Source organism: Panthera onca, chromosome B1 (assembly GCF_046562875.1).
Source record: "Panthera onca isolate mPanOnc1 chromosome B1, mPanOnc1 haplotype 2, whole genome shotgun sequence".
In the NCBI taxonomy this organism is placed as follows: Eukaryota; Metazoa; Chordata; class Mammalia; order Carnivora; family Felidae; genus Panthera; species Panthera onca.
In genome coordinates, this window is record NC_138342.1 from 12325309 (window position 1) to 12348119 (window position 22811).

The following is a 22811-nucleotide window of genomic DNA, read 5'->3' on the forward strand; positions in this document are numbered from 1 at the left end:
GGTATTTGAGACGATTACTGTTGTACAGTTACTTTTGGTAGTATAGCTTCAAGCACTGGACAGATCTGCAGTTTTAATTCTGTATTTCTTAGTCAAAAATTTACTTCAGTAATGCGTGGCTTTTTCTAAACCATAAATGCCACCTGTCGAATTTGTAAAATGTGTTGCTGAATTTAATTCGTCATTTTGTCTTCAAAGGGAAAAAAGTAAGAGTTGGTATTTTTTTAAAAATTGGGACAGCTTTGCAACTGATGTTCTAAAGAAATAAAATATAGTGCCGGGCCCAGAGCAAACCTTGCAGCAAACTAATGTGAGTTTATTGTATCTCCGAGTTTGAGTACTAATATTTTTTATCTTCGGTAGTCACTTTTGGACTGATACTCATTAAGTTTTATCCTGTCTGGGCTTTATTCCATGCATTTCTAAAGGATACCAGTGCAGTTTGTTTCTGGTAGATATAGCACAAATTGAATAGTGTACCTCTGATTCCAATGTACCTGTTACAAGTTAACCAGAATAGTCATAAGCCAAATCTTATTTCTCAAAGCATTTCTGTGGCACGAGAATATAGGACTGAAACCATTTGTTTCAGACCCTACTGAAAAGTGTATTTTGTTAAAAGGGATATGCCATTAAAAATGCTCTGTTCTGACAACCTAAAGTAGGTTATGTTTATGTAATCAAAGCATATGAACACAAATCCGTATTTAGTAGGCAATAGGGCATTTTGTTCATGATTAGATAAAAGGTTTAGATTTTAAATTTCTGGAAAATTGCACAGTACTAGTGAAAGGGACCACGGTGATGACTTAGCAAGCTTTCCATTCCAGATTTCTCTCTTTGAAGAAAAAGAACATTGTTCATTTTTCATTATACCCATAAAAAAAAAAGACATGCCATGTTAGAATGGTTTTAATCATTCAGTTAGCTAATTAACGAGCATCTGCAGAGTGAACTCAGACTTCCCAGTAAATTTTTTGATAACTGTCAAAATCCTTCTTTATAATTCCATCTAGCAAAGGCTTTAACTTCAGAATTCACCCAACACAGGGGATTTTAGCATTGAGTTCATGTTGGCTAGCCCTTTTGGATTTTGCCTTTCAGATTTTTTAAGGTCTTGTTTTCATTGTTCCCTGGTGGTGAGTTATTTATTGCTTCTTTTGGCCACTTATCAAATAGTCATTGGTAATCAGAGGATTTTACAAGATGTTTAGGATACATTTTTAATTCTCATGGATCAAGATAACAGAGTAATTTTTCTCTTTACTTCCATGCCCATTAAGTTCTTTTGGGCTGTGATCCCGCCCTTGTGATTTGCTCTCATTCTGCTCATTCATCACTGTTTCCATCTTAATTTTTTTTTTCTATTCCCTTATTTTTGTTTCTAAGATAGTGAAAAGTAAATGGACTTTCTGGGTTTTATAAACATCTATTTTGTCTCTTTGTACACAAACCTAAGTATTTATCCTTCTTTTTTGTCTTTGTTAGCAAAATGTATTACAAATGCATAGTAGATTTTCAGACTCTCAGAAAAGTCTCCTTTTAGGGTTTCTGTTTTCCAAATTTTAGAAATGTGTTTATCTGAGTTCAAGGCCTTGGATTTTCAATGTTCTAAGTTTATGTTTATGGGTAAAATCCTTCTGTTGTTTCTGACATTTTCTAATTAGGCATCAATTTCAAATAATGAACAACTTTTACCTCTTATAACTTAGTGAACAGTTATGTGGCTAATTTTTCAAAATAGCAATAAAAAGAAAACATGTATTGTGGCTTTAGCAACGATTATTTTCTTGGGACAGTTCTGTCTTCCTAATTATCTTTTGCCTAAGCTGACACTCACATTAATTCACATTCTCGTAAGCATATGCCCACTGATGACAGGTATATATGCTGCAGTTAAAAATCTGGCATGTATAATTCATACATAAATATTTGATTGCTAAGAAAACTGATCATTATTTGTCATCTCTTTATTTTCACTCTGATCTTTCATCCATATACTTAAGTATGTCATAATACCAATTGTATAAATAAAAATTCACTTCTGGTGCTGTGAACCATTTTGAAATAATCAATTTTAATGTTCATGATGCTGGAATTTATGATACGATGTGGTTAGATACCCTTTTTCTAAACAATATTGAGTTTCATGCCATTTGATTTTGTTTTTACAAGATTTGTATGCTCTTTCACAGTTTGTAGTTTATCCTAATGCAGACAATAAAATCAATCTCGTATTAAGTAATTAAAGGTACAAAAATAAACCGATGCCATTGACTTTGGGCAACTTAATGTTCACTCTAAATATTCTACTTTTGTTTACCTCTAACATTTTAATAATGTTTTACAGAGAAAGCCTGATTGGTATGATATGATCTTTTCACTGATGTTTTATAGACAGTGTTCTGTTTTATATATAGAGTATAAGTGGCTTCACCCAGCAAAGCAAATAAATTTCTTTGTATTAAAGGTATAGTTTTTAAAGTGACATATCAACAAGGATTTTTCTTCGGAGCCTAAAATTTTTTAAACCAAATTTTGAGATAGGCAGTGTCTGTTAATCCTTCAGGGGCCTATAGAAACACACAGGTGGATTCACCCATGCAAACATTTGTTTCTAGCTAACGGATGGTTTTCTCAAAATAATCTGGTGTGTGTGTATGTGTGTGTGTGTGTGTGTGTGTGTGTGTGTGTGTGTCTGCACCAAAGTAGGTAGAACTTTTGTTTGAGACTAGACCCTAGAATTTAGTCTCCACTAAATTCTCAACTAAAGACTCACAAAGGTCTTTCAATGGAAACAGCAGAGTAAACAGGAAAAAACTACTAACTTGGAGTCCAGAGCCCTGAGTTAGGATTCTGTGCTGCTGCTCACTAGCATGAAACCTGGGATGAGATTCAGGTCTCAGTCTTTTGATCCATATAGCAGAGGGTGGGTGAGATGGTGTCGAAGTTCCCTCTCAGGTCTAAGATGATAAGATTTTAGGTACCTCGTTATTTTAAGCTGAAGTTAAATGTTGATTTGGCATTAATTTGTAATATTTTCTTCTGATGAACTCAAGCACCCGTGCTAAATTGTAATGTTCACCCTAAATCGCTTAACCTTTAATCAACACACTTTATTATTGCTTATCCAACCAACATTTGTTGAATATTTTTTATGGGCCAGGGATGTGCAAAGCCCTAGAGTAGCAAAGATAAATGAGATGTGTTTCCTGCGCACAAGTAATGATGTTGTAGGGTAATAAGGACCACAGTAGACGATTGAAATGCCATGGTAGTCCAAAGAAGCGACCGAGTAATCCTGCCTTGCGGAGAGCCGGGAGAGCTTAGAAAGCAGTGGCAACAAATGGGTCTTGGAAGATGTGTTTGCCAAGTGGGAGATGGGGCCGAGGGAGGTAACAAAAGGGCCTTACAGACCAATGGAAGAGCATATACAGAGGGAAGAGGGAGGCCTAGTGTTTGAGTGGAACTTCTAGGTTGATTCCATTTCCAGGGCTAAATCCTGGGGAACAAATGGTGGGGGAGGCAGGGCACTGAATAGACAGAAGAACAGGCAAGGATGGTTGAAGGGGAATGAGGCGATAGGGGATTAGCAGGTTGATAACAGCACCTCTGGGCCTTCTTCCCCAGTTGAAGATTAACTCAAATCTTTTTGGAGCCTGAGATGTACTGAGATTTGCTTGTGCTACTCATAATTGTTGTCAGAATGTTAGCCCGAGCCTGGGGAGCATTTCCCATGCATTAAGTCTTATTCTCCAAGTCCCAACTCCAACATCTAGTTAAGAAATACCACAAACAACTTTTTTGTCCTGAAAAATTTATCTTTGTGTGATATTTGTAGAGCAAACATTTTTTAAAAATTTGTTTGGCTGGGGCACCTGGGCAGCTCATTCGATTAAGCGTCTGGCTCTTGGTTTCGGCTCAGGTCACAATCCCACGGTTGTGAGTTTGAGCCCCGTGTCAAGCTCCATGCTGGGCATGGAACCTGCTTAAGATTCTCTCTCTCTCTCCCTCTCTCTGCTCCTCTCCCCGCTTGCTATAAATAAGTAAATAAGTAAATAAATAAATAAATAAATAAATATTTGGCTATCGGGCAAAGGAAACTATTTTCTTTTTACAAAGAATTACAGATACATTATAATGATAAGGAATGTATTCTTCACATAGAGACTATCACATTTCACCTCAACATTCCAGATTAAGTCATTTCAGTGTATTGAAGGGATAAAATGGGATGAGGGCTTGGAAGCTACTTTTCATAGACTTTAAACTGTAGGTTGTTTGAATAATTATAAAGGTCACAAAGAATGCACTATTCATTAAATCTTATGTCTTGACTCTAATTCTTCTCCTCCCTTCCCCAACTATTACGGAGTAAGAACTGTATGTCAACTTGGAATCAGACTCTGTTTTGAGCCATTTAATTTAGACACTTATTATTTTAATGTAAGCGCTTTTACTTTGGCAGGCAGCATACAATTTTAATTAGCACTTGGAACACAGCAGAATAGGTTGATGAGGTATAAGACATGGAGAAATACGTTCATAATGGCCTGCCTGAGGACTCTGGCAGAGCCCAGAAGAGACACAGCATCCTGCTCGGTACTTCTGAGAAATCACCTCACTGGCACTTAGACTCTTACACATTCAATCACTTCAGTGTGTTTTGAAACGTTGAAATATTGGCATTAACAGCTTTGTCATCTACACTACACGCAGAGAGAATATTAATTTCTTAAGCTTATTCGATGCAGCAACTGATGTAGAAGAAAACTGAACTCATTTTCTACGTCTGCCGAGAAATCACTTCCCAGCTTTGCCAGTTAAGCTCTGACTCATCCTTTAAACCCTGGTTCTAATTCCCTCTCAGTCTTTCCTAGTCTCCTCTTCCCCACGGCCATTCTCTTTTTCTTTATATACATAAAAAGCCCATGTGTCTAAAATGGCATGGACACGCTGTGTTCCAGTGATTTTTTCAATGCATTATTCTCTCCTATTGACTCAATGCTGTGTGTGTAGGAACTGTGTCCCCATATCTCTATTTTGGTTGCATGCAATTAAAAAGCACCGCATTGTGGAATAAAAAGAACATGCACTCGATAGCTAAAGCCCTAGGTTAAATCTTGACTGCTTCTTTCTTGCTATAGGAACTTGGACAAGCTATTTAACTTCTTTGAGCTTCTTTAAATAAGGGGAGTAAGGCCTGCCATGCAGGATTGTCGTGAAGATTAAATAAGATCCATCCATCACTCTAGCAGATGCATAGAGAGATCCTATCAGACGTGAGCCACTGTACTTGGTACTAAGAATATAATGATGAATAAGGCATGATCCTGCCCCGAGAACTTTATAATTTAGTGGGAGAGACAGACACGAAAACAGATGATTGAAATTTAATTCTTAAAGGATGAATAGAAGTTCACTAGCACAAGGGTTCTAGGGGTTGTGGTGAAGGTAGCAAGATTGGGAGCGAAAGGGGAAACAGGCGTGTTGGGTTTGCGCCAGAGGGTGGTGCAATATAGTAGCGACTGAGGGGTTGAGGCTGGAGACATAAATACCATGAGGAGCCTTGCAAGCCAGGCACCTGGCAGAGAAACTGCAAAGAACGTCTACTCAGATTTGCCTTTCAGAAAGACCTCCTTCCTTGGCAGTGTGTGGTGTGGTTTGAGATGGTCAAGCAATTGACATGACCCCTTAACAGGCTGTTGCCTAGCCGTGAAGATGGCCTCCACTGCAGGAATTAAAGGGGGATAGGGAGGTGAGAGTATGTTGGGAGACATTCAGGAGCCAGAAGAGGCAGGATGTGGTCAGATGTGGTGGGAGACAGGTGGTAAGAAAGGGAGAGAAAACAAGAGAACTGATGGGGGGCGTATGGGGAAGGGAAAGCGACTCCAGTCTGGAAACTGGACTTTGAGTACCCATTTTGACTGCATCATTATGAGCTCCTATATATTTCTGACGCTGCTGGTTTTTTATTCTTGAGCATAAACATCTATGTTAGGATGATATCAACACTGATGAATTTTGTGGCAAAGATTTATTCCAGAGTGAATTCCATTAAGGCAATTTAATTCCTTGGTCCATTATATCATATTTAAACTGTTCCCATTTTTTTCCACTTTGATTTTTATTTTACCATGAGGATAAAATCTTACTTGTGTACATTTTACAAGGAAGTTTATTAATTTTTCACCTTCTTTTTCTTGCTCTTTGTGAAATTTGTACAGATTATAGCTTTTCCGTGATAGGTTTTCTTTTATTTCTAGTATTTTTACCATGTCAAATTTTACACATGCAAGCTTTTTTAAATTTAATTTATCTTTTAAATTTACATCCAAATTAGTTAGCATATAGTGCCACAATGATTTTAGGAGTAGATTCCTTAATGCCCCTTGCCCATTTAGCTCATCCCCGCCTCCCACAACCCCTCCAGTAACCCTCTGTTTGTTCTCCATTTTAAGAGTCTCTTACGTTTTGTCCCCCTCCCTGTTTTTATATTATTTTTGCTTCCTTCCCTCATGTTCATCTGTTTTGTATCTTAAAGTCCTCATACGAGTGAGGTCATATGATATTTGTCTTTCTCTGACTAATTTCGCTTAGCATAATATCCTCCAGTTCCATCCACATAGTTGCAAATGGCAAGATTTCATTCGTTTTGATTGCCGAGTAATACGCCATTGTATGTGTGTGTGTGTGTGTGTGTATCTATATCTATATCTATATCTATATATCTATATATATATATATATCTTCTTTATCCATTCATCCATCCATCGATGGACATTTGGGCTCTTTCCATACTTTGGCTATTGTTGATAGTGCTGCTATAAACATTGGGGTGCATGTGCCCCTTTGAAACAGCACACCTGTATCCCGTGGATAAGTCCCTAGTAGTGCAATTGCTGGGTCATAGGGTAGTTCTATTTTTAATTTTTTGAGGAACCTCCATACTGTTTTCCAGAGTGGCTGCACCAGCCTGCATTCCCACCAACAATGCAAAAGAGACCCTCTTTCTCCCCATCCTCACCAACACCTGTTGTTGCATGAGTTGTTAATGTTAGCCATTCTGACAGGTGTCAGGTGGTATCTCATTGTGGTTTTGATTTGTATTTCCCTGACGATGAGCGATGTTGAGCATCTTTTCATGTGTCGGTTGGCCATCTGGATGTCTTCTTTGGAGAAGTGTCTATCCATGTCTGTTTCCCATTTCTTCGCTGGATTCTTTGTTTTTTGGGTGTTGAGTTTGATAAGTTCTTTACAGAATTTTGGATACTAACCCTTTATCTGATATATCATATGCAAGTATCTTCTCCCATTCCATCGATTGCCTTTTAGTTTTGCTAATTGTTTCCTTCGCTGTGCAGAAGGTTTTTATTTTGAGGAGGTCCCAATAGTTCATTTTTGCTCTTGTTTCCCTTGCCTCTGGAGACGTGTTGAGTAAGAAGCTGCTGCAGCCAAGGTCAAAGAGGTTTTTGCCTGCTTTCTCCTCGAGGATTTTGATGGTTTCCTGTCTTACATTTAGGTCTTTCATCCATTTTGATTTTTTGTGTCTGGTGTAAGAAAGTGGTCCAGGTTCATTCTTCTGGATGTCGCTGTCCAGTTTTTCCAGCACCACTTGCTGAAGAGACTGTCTTTATTCCATTGGATATTCTTTCCTGCTTTGTCAGAGATTAGTTGGCCATACGTTTGTGGGTCCATTTATGGGTGCTCTATTCTGTTCCATTGATCTGAGTGTCTGTTCTTGTGCCAGTACCATACTGTCTTGATGATTACAGCTTTGTAGCACAGCTTGAAGTCTGGGATTGTGATGCCTCTTGCTTTGGTTTTCTTTTTCAAGACTGCTTTGGCTATTCGGGGTCTTTTCTGGTTCCATACAAATTTTAGGATTATTTGTTGTAGCTCTGTGAGGAATGCTGGTGTTATTTTGATAGGGATTGCATTGAATATGTAGATTGCTTTGGGTACTATCGACATTTTAACAATATTTGTTCTTCCTATCCAGGTGCATGGAATGTTTTTCCTTTTCTTTTTTACACATGTAAGCTTTTATAAAATATTTATAATTGTTCATTTGTGAGCAATAATAATTTTTACCATTTGCTGGGTTTGCTCTTCTCGGCTATAGTTTACTTTTTTTTTTTTTTTTTTTTTTTTTTTTTTTTTAGCAAGCCCAGTATTTTCCCGAAGTAAATTTTGCGGTTTTCAGATTTACCAACAGTGTGTGATTCTCAAGTAAGCTTTTTATCTATAACCAATTTTACTGTGTATCATTTTGGCCCTTGTCAGTTTCATTTTGGTGCTTAAGATCAAATTGACTCAAAATGACAGAATAGAAATGGCACGCTTCAGCCCATGGATAGCCAAGGGGAGGTGTCCAGGGCACAGGATATTTCTGGACAGCTAGGGGGAGTGTGGAGAGAAACCTGGGATCAAAAATAAATTTGAGAGTCATTTTCATCTGGGTGTTGAGGCCAAGGGAAGAGGTGATACCTCACAAGAGTGTGTGTAGACCATGAGAGAAGAGCACCCAGGAACATTAAGAGGAGCACCAACATTTGGGAAAGAAATGGCTAGAAGAGGAGAAAATGAGGGAGAGGCAGGAGGTAGGAAGAAGCCCGCAGGAGGCATTATCATGGAAGCCAGGTCAAGGAACGGAATGGTGGGTGACGATGGATGCTGCAGAGGTCATGTAGGACCCATACTGAAACGCATCCTTTGGATTTAGCAACAACATCATCACTGTGCTCAGTGAGAGACATCTCAGGAGTGGAGAAAGAAATACCCAGCTGGATATATTCGTCAGAGGAGTGAAAAGGAACTGAAGGACGGAGACCATCGTACAGCCATTGTTGGCTGTAAGAAGGTAAGTATGTTTATTTATTAACTAGTTTATTTATTTCCTTTTAGTAGGAGAGAGCCTTGAGCGTGGTTATGCACTGATTGTTGGAGGGAGAGGATGAATGTACATGAGAATTGGAATGGGATCCCCAAAAGAGTGCGATGGAACTGTCCTGCTGTCTGGGGGTGGGATCTGACATCAGTCTTGCTGCCTTAAAGCTCCATATCCAGTGAGGCATCAGCAGCCATGTGCCCCAGAAGACATAACCATCATAAACCAGCCCATCCAACTGGGCTCCTAGTTTGGTGTCTCCCAAATAATCCTGAATCCTGACTGGACTCGGAGCTCTACCCTGAACTATTACCATTTGCTCGGCACTCACACACCTCAGTCGAGGGGATCTTAAGTATTGTCCTTAAACCCACGATACTATCAACTGCCCTGACCCTTGAAAATTACTGCTTCGAAAATGCCCTGTCGCCACATTCTGCCCACGGCATCAGATAATGCTGCAATATCCTCGCTCGACAGTTGTGAGCTGGGCATTTTACCACATCTACTCAGATACACCACTCACAGGGCAGATAAAACAGAAAACAACACCACTTTGCCATGACCCCGCCCGTTCCCTGCTCCTTCCATTTGTCGTGGGACTATACAAGTTACGGCAAAACCTGGGTTGCCTCCCACATAATGGGGCAGTTGCCAAGGCACATGCCATCTGTCCATCTAGGAGCGCCCACCTAGCCATTCATCTGTCTCTTCACTTCATAATTGTTGGGCACTTAACAGCACCAGGCACGGTGGTAAGCCGTGGCGGTTAAACTATGAAGGGACGATGTCTCTGTGCTCTCAGAGCTCATGTCCTGGCAGGTGAGCAAATCTCTGTTGTAATATCGTGTGACAGACGGGCAAGGGAAAGAACCAGTTCGTCTAGGTAAGCAGCGACTGGGAGGTTGCCTTAACTTAATTTTATTTTTTTTTTAAATCTATAACAATTTTATGAGGTCAATTGAACATATGAAGTGTGGGCTTCTTATCCCAATGTAATTATTTCATGTGCCAGTTCACACAGTTCCAAAGGTTAACTTTATTTATGGAGGTGGATAGGTTCCAAGATGGTGATTCCCATAAAGAAAACCTGTCTCCATAGGTCATGACCAAGATCAGCTCCTGAACTTGCAGGACTCCAAAGAAAGGGCATTCTCTTTGAATATTTTTAGCTAGTATCCCCTTTCATCCTGTCCCTGTTCTCCTGTTATTGTCGATGTTAACCTTCGGGATGAAGTGCAGGACAATCCTGTTGGCTGTTCTGGAGCGAAGTGTGTTTATTTGACCTCTGTGGAATTTAGTTGTGGGCACATGAATAAAATAAAGGTGGACTGAGGGGTCAATCTGCATCTCTCCCTGACAAGTTCTCCAAGCTTCTGCCTTTGTGTGCTTTGCCGTTTCCTGACCCCAACTGACATGCCACTGCCTCCGGGTCCGAGCACTTGGCACCCTGCATGTGGATGGGACACTGAGGCAGGACAGCAAGCGGTTGGGGGAGCCCTGAGAAAGCCAGAGACACCCTGCTCGGTTTCTGTGCACCAAGCTGCTATTCCCCTGGGGGTCTAAGCATGTCTGATGAGGTGGAGAAAAAAATCAGAGGTCTTGGGGCACACATTTCATCCCCCAGATGGAGATGTGTAATGAACACTACAGTAAAATCATCTCTAAACCAATTTAATACGAACTTTACACTCACATTAGAACAGAGCGTTGGAGAAAGAAAAGGGGAGGAAACCCTCACTCCGTCCGGGGTTTTTCTGCACTTTCTCTCTGACACATGTCACAGTTCCTGGATCTTGCGGCCTACCAAACAATGGGTGGGGACCCATTTAATCTTTGTTTCCAGTCCCCAAAGTTCCCTGTGCACAATGCTTTATATCTAATGGGTCTCGCCGTGTTTCCCTGTCTTGCCTGGAGCACAGGACTCTGGCTAGGCTGCCCCTGGAGCCCTCTGCCCAGAGGCTTCTGGGCCTATAACCATTTCTTCTTTTTTTTTCTAATGTTTACTTTTGAAAGAGAGAGAGCATGAGTGGGGGAGGGGCAGAGAGAGAGGGGGACAGAGGATCCTCAGTGGGCTCTCTGCGCTGACAGTCTGATGTAGGGCTCCAACTCACAAACTGTGAGATTGCCACCTGAGCCAAAGTCAGATGCTTAACCGACTGAACCGCGGAGGTGCCCCATGTAACCATTTCTGGCACGAGTGTTTCCCTCCCTGCCTGGAATGATAGATCGTGTTCTCAGAACCCCAGATGTCATTTCCCCCTTCTTCCTCATGGGTTCCTAGGGTGGGGGGTGGGGCAGTGAACGTTAGTCAGGCAGGCCCTTATCTTCTACCCTCCACATCTGCTCCTCGAGGCAGTGAACCCACAGCTGCCTCCTGCTTCAGTCCAGCAGGGAGCTGGGAGAGAAGGAGGAACTCACCGGGAGAGGAAAGTCACCTATTAGTGTCATAAAACAGCACCCTGCCCCACAAGCACAACTGCTAATAGAGAGTCTTCTCTAAATATTTAGAAAAAAGTATTTTTAACTTAAAAAAAAGTAGCGGTGAGTGACAAAGATTTCAGGCAAGGCTGAGGGAGAGTTTGCAAACTGGTGGAGAGAAGGTTTGGCGAAGTGCTGTCTTGTCCCTGCTGTTCCTCCCTTCCTGTCCTCTTGTCCCTTCATCTTGGCCGTTCTCTTCCTGAGCCATACTGTCTTTCTCTGTCCATTCCCCATCGTCTTTCTGCCACAGTCCTTCACTCTCATCTGACACCGATCCTAGGAAAGCCATGCAGAGGCTTGACCAGGCACTCATGGGTTCCCCTACTTTGGGAATCTATTCAGGGGGCCGAACGCCACGGTTTGACTTCTCCATGGGAATCGCTTCTGTAAAATAGTCCTAATTTCTGCATGAAGTATTTTCATTGCTTTTTTTTTTTCTTTACATTTAATTTTGCCTTTTGAGTATTTGTAACATTTATGTAACTCCAAAGTCAAAATCATGTAGTTAGACACAGGGCACTCTAGTTTCCGTCCTTTATACCCTCCACCCTGTTTGCTGCAGCTGTCTACAGGGAATTAATTTTGCTACTGCTTTATTCTTCCAGCGTCTCTTTTTGTGAATGTAAGAATATATATATGAAAGGTGGCATATGACTTAGCAGTTTGGACCTTGCTTTTTGTGCATAACAATTTATCTTTCTATCCACAGATAGGTAGATAGGGAACTTCATTTTTCTTTAAGGCTCAATATACAGAGAATCGTGGGAACATATCATAGTTTATAAGTCCTCTATTGATGAACGTTTGGATTATTTCTAACCTGCTATGATAAATAATGGCACAATGCATAGTCTTCTGTATCTGTCACTAACTTTATTTTAATAAAAAAGAAAAATAGGAGGAGAGGTGGGAAGGTAGGAGGAGGTGAGAGGGAGACATGAAAAGAGAAGGAAAGAGATGCTTGAGTTTTTAAAAAGATAGTCCCCTGAATAAGAATATGTTTTTAAATGTTTGTTTTTGAGAGAGAGTGAAAGAGAGAGAGAGAGAAGAAGAGGGGCAGAGAGAGAGAGAGACAGAAGATCTGAAGGAGACTCTGCATGACAGCAGAAAGCCCGATGTGGGGCTCCAACTCACAAACCATGAGATCATGACCTGAGCCGAAGTCGGACGCTTAAGCAACTGAGCCACCCAGGAGCTCCAAGAATATTTTTGAAAGAAGTCCTGGATGTCCTTTAGGGAGTTAACTGACATTCCAAAGTGTTCCCTATTCCTTATGCTTTTGTGCCCCATGAGAGGACTCCAAGAAATACCCCTGTTGGTCTACAGCCATTGGCTTACTTAATGGGAGACCCTGATCTGTGTGGCCATTTAGGTTTGTCTTGGTAGGTAGGGTTGACTTGCCCACGTAAGCAGGGTAGAGTCTCAAGATACCAGGAAGCCTCCTCTCCAGCATATTCTCTTGATTGTTACTGATTCCTTTGACAGAGGTAAGCCTTTCACTCAGAGCCACCAGTAGGAGAGCACGTGCTGACCTCAGTGTGTAAATGGCATCTTAGGATTTTGGGGTGTCAATTCCAATGTGTGGGTTCCCCCCCACCGCATATCAAGCAAACTTCTGACGCCAGCTGGGTGTTCTACAAATCACCTCAATTCTGACGCTGTCTACCCAGAGATGGAATCAGATTCCATAGGTTAAGGACTCAGTCCCACAGGGCTGTCCCCACTTCAGATGCCAGTTGTAAGTCCAGGCTGTCACCTGTGCTTCTGGCTGACTGGCTATAAATCAGAGGTTCCCAAGACTTCCTCTTGGGTTTGACTAAATTGCTAGGGCGGTTCACAGAGCCTAGGAAAGCAGTTTATTCACTAATCTACCAATTTATGAAAAGGCTATTAAAGGTTTCAAATCAATAGCCAGATGAAGGGATACATAGGACAAAGTCATAAACAAAGGAGCATCTGTTCCTGTAGAGTTTGGGGCCTGGTACAGTGACACATGGAAGCCTTCTAGTTCCCCAATCTCAAAGCTCTCTGAACCCTGTCCCTTCGGGTTTTTATGGAGGCTTAGTTACATAGACATTGTTGATTAAACCATTGGCCATTCGCGACCGACTCAACCTTTAGCCCCTCTCCCCTCCCTGGAAGTCAGAGGATGGGACTGAAAGTTCCAACCCTCTAATTATATGGTCTGTTCCCCTCCCAGCCAGCTCCCATCCTTAGCTACTTTCCAAAGACACCTCTTTTACATATAAAAGGCACCTTTAATATTCCCAACCCTTAGGAAATTCCAAGGGTTTTGGGAACTCTGCCAGGAACCAGGATGAAGAACAAATACATTTTTTCTTATACAATCACAATATTGCACACCTCTAGTGGGCACTTCCTTTCGAAGACATTTTGACAGAGCAGAGGACAGAGCAAGTGTGATGATGTCCAGTCGTGGAAGACGGAGAGGGTATCTTCGGACAGAGGAAGGAGAGACTGGGAGTATATCACACATTTCCCAGGGGTTCACCGGAAAGTCTCCCACGCTTTTCAAATGTAGCGCGCCTCATGCAATGATAGTATTTTCACCCCCGAAGCTGTTGCACCTTCTCGTGTGAATTCCGATCCCCTTTCCTTGGTTCACTGAAAACTAGAAACGTCAGTTATTTGTATTTACTTGTTTGCCTCACCTGTATCCACCCTGCAGACATTCTTGTTCTGTCCCCAGCTCTTCCATCCTCTGTTGCCCTAGGACACTTTTTCCATGGGTCTTGCCTGGACAATTTCAGCCGAGTGGAGCAGAAAGGCCTTCGGACTCTGGAGTCAGACTCCCTGGGTTTAATTCATCGCTCTGTATTCACTAGCGTTAACCCCCTGGCAACTCACTTAACCCCCCTGTGCTTCACTTTCCCCCTGTTATTTGCGCACAACAGCATTTGTCACATTCAGTCATGGCGAGGATTAAGTGAAATCAAATGTGGAAAATGCTTGGAACAGTGCCTAGTGTGTCATAAATACCCAATAAGCTCTAGAGACATTTCAAAAGCCTCCTAACTGGTTTCACTACCTTCTCATTTCTCTTTCTCAATTTCTCTCTATCTCCAACATGCTAGGCAGATTGGCCTCTATAACATATATGAGCCAGGCACCACCCACAATTTCCAGGGAACAATTTCCGGGATGCTTTGGACCCTCGCAAGCTGGTTCTGCCCAGGGTCGTCTCCTGCCATGTCTCTGCAGGACTCTGTGCTCACCTGGTCCCAGCACCGCCATCTGCGTTCACATCTCTGTACCTTGTGGGCTCTCTTGCTGGGATTTCCCTCTTGCTCCTTTCCTCCTTGGTAATCCACCTCATCTTTCCAGGCACAGAGCAGATGTCATATACTCTGTAAAAATGCTTCTGACCTCTCCCTCCTCCTCTTCAAGTAATGTTGGTTGCTTCCTTGTCTATGGGCCCCGGGGCAATTTATACATCCCACCAACTTAACCCAGCTGCCCTCGAAATGTGCGTGTTCACCCCACACCACCGGTGCCCCATGAAGGAGGAAATCACCCCATCCTGTGTATCTCAGTTCTCACAGGATTTCCTCATGATCAGATCCCTGTACACCCGTTAAAGAAAGAGACAGGGGCACGTGATGACTCAGTCGGTTCAGCCTCTGACTCTCGATTTCCACTCAGTTCATGATTTCATGGTTCAAGGGATCCAGCCCCACGTTGGGCTCTGTGCTGACAGTGTGGAGCCTACTTGGGAATCCTCTCTCTCTCTCTCTCTCTCTCTCTCTCTGTCTCTGTCTCTCAAAAATAAATAAATAAACTTAAAAAAAAAAAAAGAGGGGCACCTGGGTGGCTCAGTCGGTTAAGCGTCCGACTTCAGCTCAGGTCAAGATCTCGCGGTCCGTGAGTCCGTGAGTTCGAGCCCCGCATCGGGCTCTGGGCTGATGGCTCGGAGCCTGGAGCCTGCCTCTGATTCTGTGTCTCCCTCTCTCTCTCTGCCCCTCCCCCGTTCATGCTCTGTCTCTCTCTGTCTCAAAAATGAATAAACGTTAAAAAAAAAAAAATTAAAAAAAAAAAAAAAAAGAAAAGAAAGAAAGAAAGAAAAGAGACAACAGGCCCCAAAAGGAGTTACTTAGGCTAAGCCCAACGTCAACAAACCAAGACTTCATACCTCCCCAATTTGCAGTTTCAGCTTCTCCCGGGAATGTGATGTTTACCCAGTCAACCTGGAATTACCCGATCAGCCCTAGTGAGGTGATCTGCATGATAGACCCCCGCCCTTCCCCCAAAAGAAGCCTGGCTGAAATAGTCCACTCTACTAAAACTTCCTTTTCTACCCCCATCTACCTGTAAAAGCTTTCCATTTTGTACACTTCCTCAGAGTTCCTTTTTACTTGCTAGAGGGGATGCTGCGTGATTTGTGAATTGTTGAATAAAGCCAATTCGATCTTCAAATTCACTCAGCATTTTGTTGTCGTTGTTGTTGTTATTTTTTTTAACATGCCTTCCCTCACAGCGTCACACATTCCACTTTGCAACACTTGCCACGGTCCCTAAACACATTGAGGGAAAGGTTCTTTACTTTGTGGATAAAAGTGGCTGGGGAAGAAAATGGGAGAAATGAGTTTGGAGAAAGGCAGATTTTCAGGGGTCTAATGATCTCATCCCTGTGTTTTGTCTTTACTTCAAGAGCTTTTAGAGCGGCGCCTGGGTGGCTCAGTCAGTTAAGCATCCGACTTTGGCGCAAGTCATGATCTCACTGTTTACGAGAGTTTGAACCCCACATTGGGCTCTGTGCTGACAGCTCAGAGCCTGGAGCCTACTTCAGATTCCATGTCTCCCTCTCTCCCTACCCCTGTCTTGCTCATGCTCTGTCTCTCTCTCTCTCTCAAAAATGAATACATGTTAAAAACAAATTTAAAAAAAAAGCTTTTAGAAACATTTAAAATAATGCACCTGTCAAACTCTGGGAGGGCCCTGCACCAACGATTTTCTGTCCCTTTCTTTGAGTGCTCATTTCCTTCCCCAGGAAGCAGTTAAGAGAGGACAGAATAAAAGCCCCTCAAACTACAAAAGAGATATGACATCATCCTATTGTCCTACACAGAGAAGAGGGGGGCATGCCCTGTGGTTGTCCACTCTGGTAGTCCTTGTTTTACCAACGTGGCACTGAATTCAAATCTAAACGTTGCTGTTCTATGTTGGATCATCATCCTCCTTCAGGAAAAAATCTACTGAACACAACTGTGTCAGGTCGGGTTGCCCAGAAGCAGAGCCTGAGACAGGAATTGCCATGAACGTGATGTAGGGAATGAATGGAGGTATTGAGTCCTCAGGAGAGAGGGATGAGAGAAGAAAGCCTGGCAGGGGTATGGCTTCATCAGGGACTAACTTGGGGCCGATTCCACAGGGACGCTCTGGAGCGTGAATTGCACCATACAGCCGGGCCCCACTTGAGGCAAGAGTTGTGGTTTTCTAAAACTTGTGTCTATGAGTCATTGTCCCCTTCTCTGAAGGGGGGATGGGAGAAACTTAATCTCCTGGATGAAGTATTTCCCTTTTGATTGAGCACCCATAACATCCATGACACCAACAATCTTAGAGCAGAGGAGCGGGGAAAGGGGTAAGTCAGAGGTTGCGCTGAGCACTAGAAGCAAGCTCCCTGGGGTACCTTGGGGAGAGTGACGCAGGGATGGGAAAAGTGTGTGCCTGTGGTGCCTGTATGTGTGTGTCTGTGTCAGGGGAAGATGGCCGCAGGGTTTCCTGAAGTATATGGTACTGGGGCCCAGACAATGTTATTAGGATATTTAAGGAAACGATGACCTCAGAAGACACAAGTAAAGCAGCAGACATTCCCTTTTGATAACCCAGGGACTATTTAAAAGGCCAGAGCTATTCTGTGTTTGTACCTTGATCTGGCAGCAATTGACTGAGGCTGCGTGTTATGCTTTCTGCCTCATTTGTCCACCTTACTTGGGATTTCCACCTGGTTTTGTAAAGGTTACTCCACATAAATAAGGCCATTCCAAAAGGGCAGTGGGGAGTTACTAGGAGTTACTACAGGAAGCTCTGACTTGAGCTCTGCCTGCCCTGAGAGCTAGACAAAAATGGGGTGAGTGTTGGCCTATAAAGTTCTTATTATTTGAAAAAGAAAAAAAAAGAACTATGATGTGAAGAAAGACACAAGGCTTTAATAACCCCTCCCAGTAATCTCAAGCCAAGTGGGCGGGACTCCTTGTGTAACGGGGAGCATTGTCCTTAGATGGCTCCAAACGTGACTCTTTGGTCCTCCTAGAGGTTCTAGAGCTGCCTAATGTCCTTAAGTAAGTTCCTTTTAAGAATGAATGGCCCTAGAAAGCTGGGGGACTTGAAGACAGACGTGTACCAACTTTGTAGTTTTATTTTGTTATTATTTTTTAATTTTTTAATTTTTTAATGTTTAGTTATTTTTGAGACAGAGAAAGACAGAGCATGAATGGGGGAGGGGCAGAGAGACAGGGAGACACAGAAGCGGAAGCAGGCTCCAGGCTCTGAGCCATCGGCCCAGAGCCCGACGCGGGGCTCGAACTCACGGACCGTGAGATCGTGACCTGAGCTGAAGTCGGACGCTTAACCGACTGAGACACCCAGGCGCCCCCCCCCAACTTTGTAGTTTTATATATTTAAGGGTTTTTCAAAGACCCTAGCTTGTTAGTTGACTGGATATCTGTGGGTCCTATAGATATTTTTACAGCCATCAGAAGGGCCAGCATTATGTTTCTAAGGTGTTCTTTATCTGGTCTTCAGTGGAAATTCTTATCTCTGCAGTCACCATTTTCTAGATGCCTGAGTAAGATCTTGCAAGAGGAGGGTTACACCTGGTGAAAGGGCCTACATGAGCCAAGTGGAGTCTTTAGATCTTAAGAACTAGATATTGTATTTTTATGTGTACACGTGTGGTTGAGGCCTATAGATTCAGAAGGTGTTTCAACAGCTCCTTAAAATAATCTCCCACAAGTCTGTAATTAGTAGCTTCTCTCCTTTTTTCTTTTAGAAGTCTGGTGCAGAAGAAATAACGGACAGTCACTTGTAGGGGTTCAGTCATTTGGGTTCTGGCTAAAGTCATAGAAGGCTCTAATGTTAGTTAGGAAATGATCTGTTAGGCCACCCAGAACACAGTAATAATATTATTTGAAAGTATTTCCAGAAAGATATTATTTCGAGCAGAGATCTATTTAACATACATATGCGTGTGCTTCTATCTATAGTGAGGTGAATTTTACACAAATCCGATTATATGCGTGTGATAGGGTGCCTGGTGTGGTAGAACTTTTTATTTAAGAGTAAATGTTGAAAGCCATACTGGAGCTGCATCCCTTCATACAAATATAAGAGTTGAGGCATGTCTTGACTTTGGAAAATGGTATACAATAAACTTTAAAAAAAAAATCTGCTGCAAAACCCTTCTTAGTTCATAGAGGTTTGGGAAGAGAACGGATGTATCTGCATAGGATCCTAAAAGCCCACTGGATGGGAAGAAAGGAAGTCAACAACCTATTCAACCGGGGTTAAAATTAGGTAAACCTGCCACAGTGGACTGTGGTCATCCTCACCTGGGTACAGTGACAAAAGAGGACACTAAGTTTTCCCAAAGGGGAATGCGTCACAGAGAAAGTGGGGTCTGGCAGTGATCTGAGTTCCACACAATAACCCCAAGTCAAAAGTAAAAGCTCAATCTGGCATACTGTGAAACTGAATTCAGAACATCCACAGGTGGAAACCAGGAAACCACTGATCTTGCGTGCTGTGACAATGAGCTGAAACATTCCATGTTGCTCTAAGGGCCACCGAAGAGTTTTAAGCAAGACAATGGCTTGGTTTTTGTATGAGAGAGCTCATTTCAGTGACCGATGTGGAGGACATATTTAAGAAAAGCAAGAATAGAGTTTGGGAGGCTGTTGACATGTTTCAGAGCAAAAGAACAGGGCCTGGGTGAACCAGTGATAAAAGGAAAAGATTCCAGCCGGAAGAGGTAGAGCTATCATGACTTGGTAATTGATTGGCTCAGGGGGACCAGTGCCTAATTTGTTTGCTATTTATGCTCTTTATTATTATTAGAAAAAGCGTGGATTGGAATACATGGCCAATTATTCCCTTCCTGATCATTTGTTTCAGTTGTCGGTCTCTAAAAAGAAAATGATGAAGATGGGGCTTTGATTAGCTACACTTACTTTCATAATGACTGTGGTTATCATTTCCAGTTTATTGAATGGAGTCATTGTTTTAATTTGCATAAGTGGCGTTTGGATATGCAAAAATCCAATTACGTTAAAAGCTAGGTATCAATTGATGTAGGAGAACAATTATCTAGATATGGTCGTGACATCAAAGGGAACAAATGTCTGACTCGAGAGTTTGCCAACATTTCCATTGAGTTAATGCTGGCTGCCAAAGATTGTTGGGAGGAAAACATAAAGAAAGTATAGATGATCTTAGCCAAGTAGTACCTCTGCAGATTAGAAGAATGAAGGGTATGCCTTTTTAAAAAAAATGTTTAAATTAGAAAACCAACAAACTTTTTGTTGGAAAACGACAACAATGATAATAACCTAAAATAATATAATGGTGTGTATATTGCAAAAATTCAAAAGCATCCTCTCCCACAGCTTCCTACTGGCCAGGACTTGGGTGGGTAACTATTGTTAATAGATAGGTGGCATCCTTCCTAGTAGAAAGTGTCCTTAAAGAGATTCTGGAGCCAAGAATATACAATGGAGAAAGAACAATCTCTGTAATAAATGGCGTTGGGAAAAGTGAACAAACACATGCAAAGGAATGAAACTAGACTACGGTCCTATACTACACACAAAAACTCAAAGTGGCTTAAAGACATGAATTAAGTCCTGAAACCGTAAAACTTAGAAGAACACACAGGTGGTAAGCTCCTTGCCATCAGTCTTGGTGACGATTTTTTGGCTCTGACTCCAAAAACAAAGGCAACAAAAGCAAAAATAAACATCCAACTAAAAAGCTTCTGCACAACGAAGGAGGTCATCAACAAAATGAAAAGGTAACCTACTGAATGGAAGAAAATATTTGCAAATATCATATATATGATAAGGGGTCAATATCAAAAATATATTTTTTTAAAAAAATCATACAATTCAATAGCAAAAACCAAACAATTCAATTGAAAAGTGGGAAGAGGATCTGAATGGACATTTTTTTCAAAGAAGGCATACAGATGACCAACAGGTACATGACAAGATGCTCAACATCACTCATCATCAGGGAAATGCAAATCAAAACCATGAGATGTCACCTCACGCATGCAAAATGACTATCAAGAAGAGAAGAGATCACAAGAGCTGTTGACAATGTGGAGACAGGGCAGCCTTGTGCATGGCTGTGGCTATGTAAATCTGTGCAGCCATGTACTTGTGGAAAATGGCATGGAGGTTTCTCAAAGAATTAAAAATAGAACTATGATATGTTCCAGCAGTTCCACTTGTGAGTATTTATCCAAAGAAAATGAAAACACTAATTTGAAAAGATTAACTCACTTCATGTTCATGTTAGCATTATTTACAATAGCCAAGATATGGAAACAACCTACATGTCTATCAGTGGATAAATGGATAAAAAATGGGGGGATATGCACGCACACATGCACACACACACACACACACACACACACGCTGGAATATATCCAACCATAAAAAAGAGTGAAATCTTGCCATTTGCAAAAACATGAACGGACCTTGAGGGCATTACACTGAGTGAAATGAGGAAGATAGAGAAAGACAAATACAGTATCATCTCATTTATAGGCAGAAATAAACAACACCAACAAAAACCCAAGCTCATAGATACAGAGAGCAGGGTGTGGTTGCTAGAGGCCAGAGTAGGGGGTGGGCAAAATGGGTCAAAAGGTATAGATTTCTAGTTCAGCATGGTGACTATAGTTAATAATACTGTTCATATTTGAAAATTGCTAAAAGAGTAGATCTTAAAAGTCTTCATTACAAGAAAAAAATATATTGGTAACTATATATAGTGATGAATGCTAACTAGACTTAAAATAGTTTTTAATCTGTATTGTTTTTGAGAGAGAGAGAGAGAGAGAGAGAGAGACAGAGCAGGAGCAGGAGGGGGACAGAGAGAGACAGAGAGAGAGAGAGAGAGAATCTGAAGCAGACACCAGGCTCGCAGTTGTCAGCACAGAGCCTGACATGGGGCTCGAACTCACGGACCGCGAGATCATGACCTGAGCCCAAGTCTGACGCTTAACCGACTCAACTACTCATGCTCCCCTTAACTAGACTTTTTGTACTCATTTCACAATATACACAAATATGGAACCATTGTGTTGTACACCTGACATTAATATAAGGTTATAGGTTAATTATACCTCAATTTAAAATTTTTTAAGTAAATAAAAATCAAAAATTTAAATTGAGCAAATAAAGGGAAAAAATCACACAGTCATTCCAATAGATTCAGAAAAATCAGTGGACAACATCCATCACCCGCTCAGAACAAACAAGCAAACAAAAAGGGAAGAGAAATTCTGTTGGTTTTACAGAATCTATGACAGCATGTCTTTCATCAAGGTAACCTTTGACCTATTTCCTTATCTGATAAAGTGTATTTGATGATTCAGGTCATGGCTTGCCGGATGGCCGAAAGCTAGAACTGCCTCTGGCAAGAGGTGCCGTCACATTGGGACAGTTGACAGTGAGAATAACAGAGACAGGACAGAGAGCCAGGAGAAAAGGGTCAAGTGAAGGTTGAGTACAAAAGACAGATGCCAGGCATAAAAATAGGACAAGCTTGGGAACAGAGGTTTGCAAGTCTGCCTTTTCTGCCTTCATTCTTGCTGGGATCCTAGTCACCCTAAACCCCTGCTGCCAAGTTTTACCCCCAGCCTTCTATGTATTCTCCCAAAGGTCACCAAGGGACCATTTGGTCACCTCATTTGATGACCTTCCCTCCAATTTCACCCTCCTTAACCTTGCTCAGCGTGTGACACTGCGAACCGCAGGGAACCTTCATGAACCTTCCCCCTTTCCTTGGCTACCATGACAATGTGTTCTTCCAGTTCTGAAACGTCCCTGACCTTTCTTGTCCTAACTTTCATCCTCATACCTCCTCCTCTTCCAGTCCTCAAACTGTGGGTTTTACCTACAACTTTTCTTCTCCTGCTTTTCCTTTTTCTTCATTTAAAAAAAAATATTTATTTTTGAGAGAGAGGGAGCATGAGCAGTGAGATGCAGAGAGCGAGAGAGGGGAACGGAGGATCCAAAGTGGGCTCTGCCCTGAGAGCAGAGAGTCCCATGTGGGCTTTGAGCTCAGGAACTGTGACATCATGACCTGAGCTGAGTTGGATGCTCAACCAACTGAGCCACCCAGACACCCCTCTTTCTCTGCATTTTCTATTTCATGACTATTGAATCTGCATTTAGGGCTTCAATGATAACCC

General features: G+C 42.0%; 1 long non-coding RNA gene across 1 annotated transcript; it reads left to right on the forward strand.

Moving 5' to 3' along the window:
* The first annotated feature begins 8149 nt into the window (after positions 1 to 8149).
* Positions 8150 to 15782, forward strand: LOC132692683 (uncharacterized). Its single transcript, XR_009616519.3, has 3 exons — positions 8150 to 8232; positions 8726 to 8863; positions 15537 to 15782. It is a non-coding gene; the product is annotated as an uncharacterized LOC132692683 (long non-coding RNA).
* Positions 15783 to 22811: the final 7029 nt, after the last annotated feature.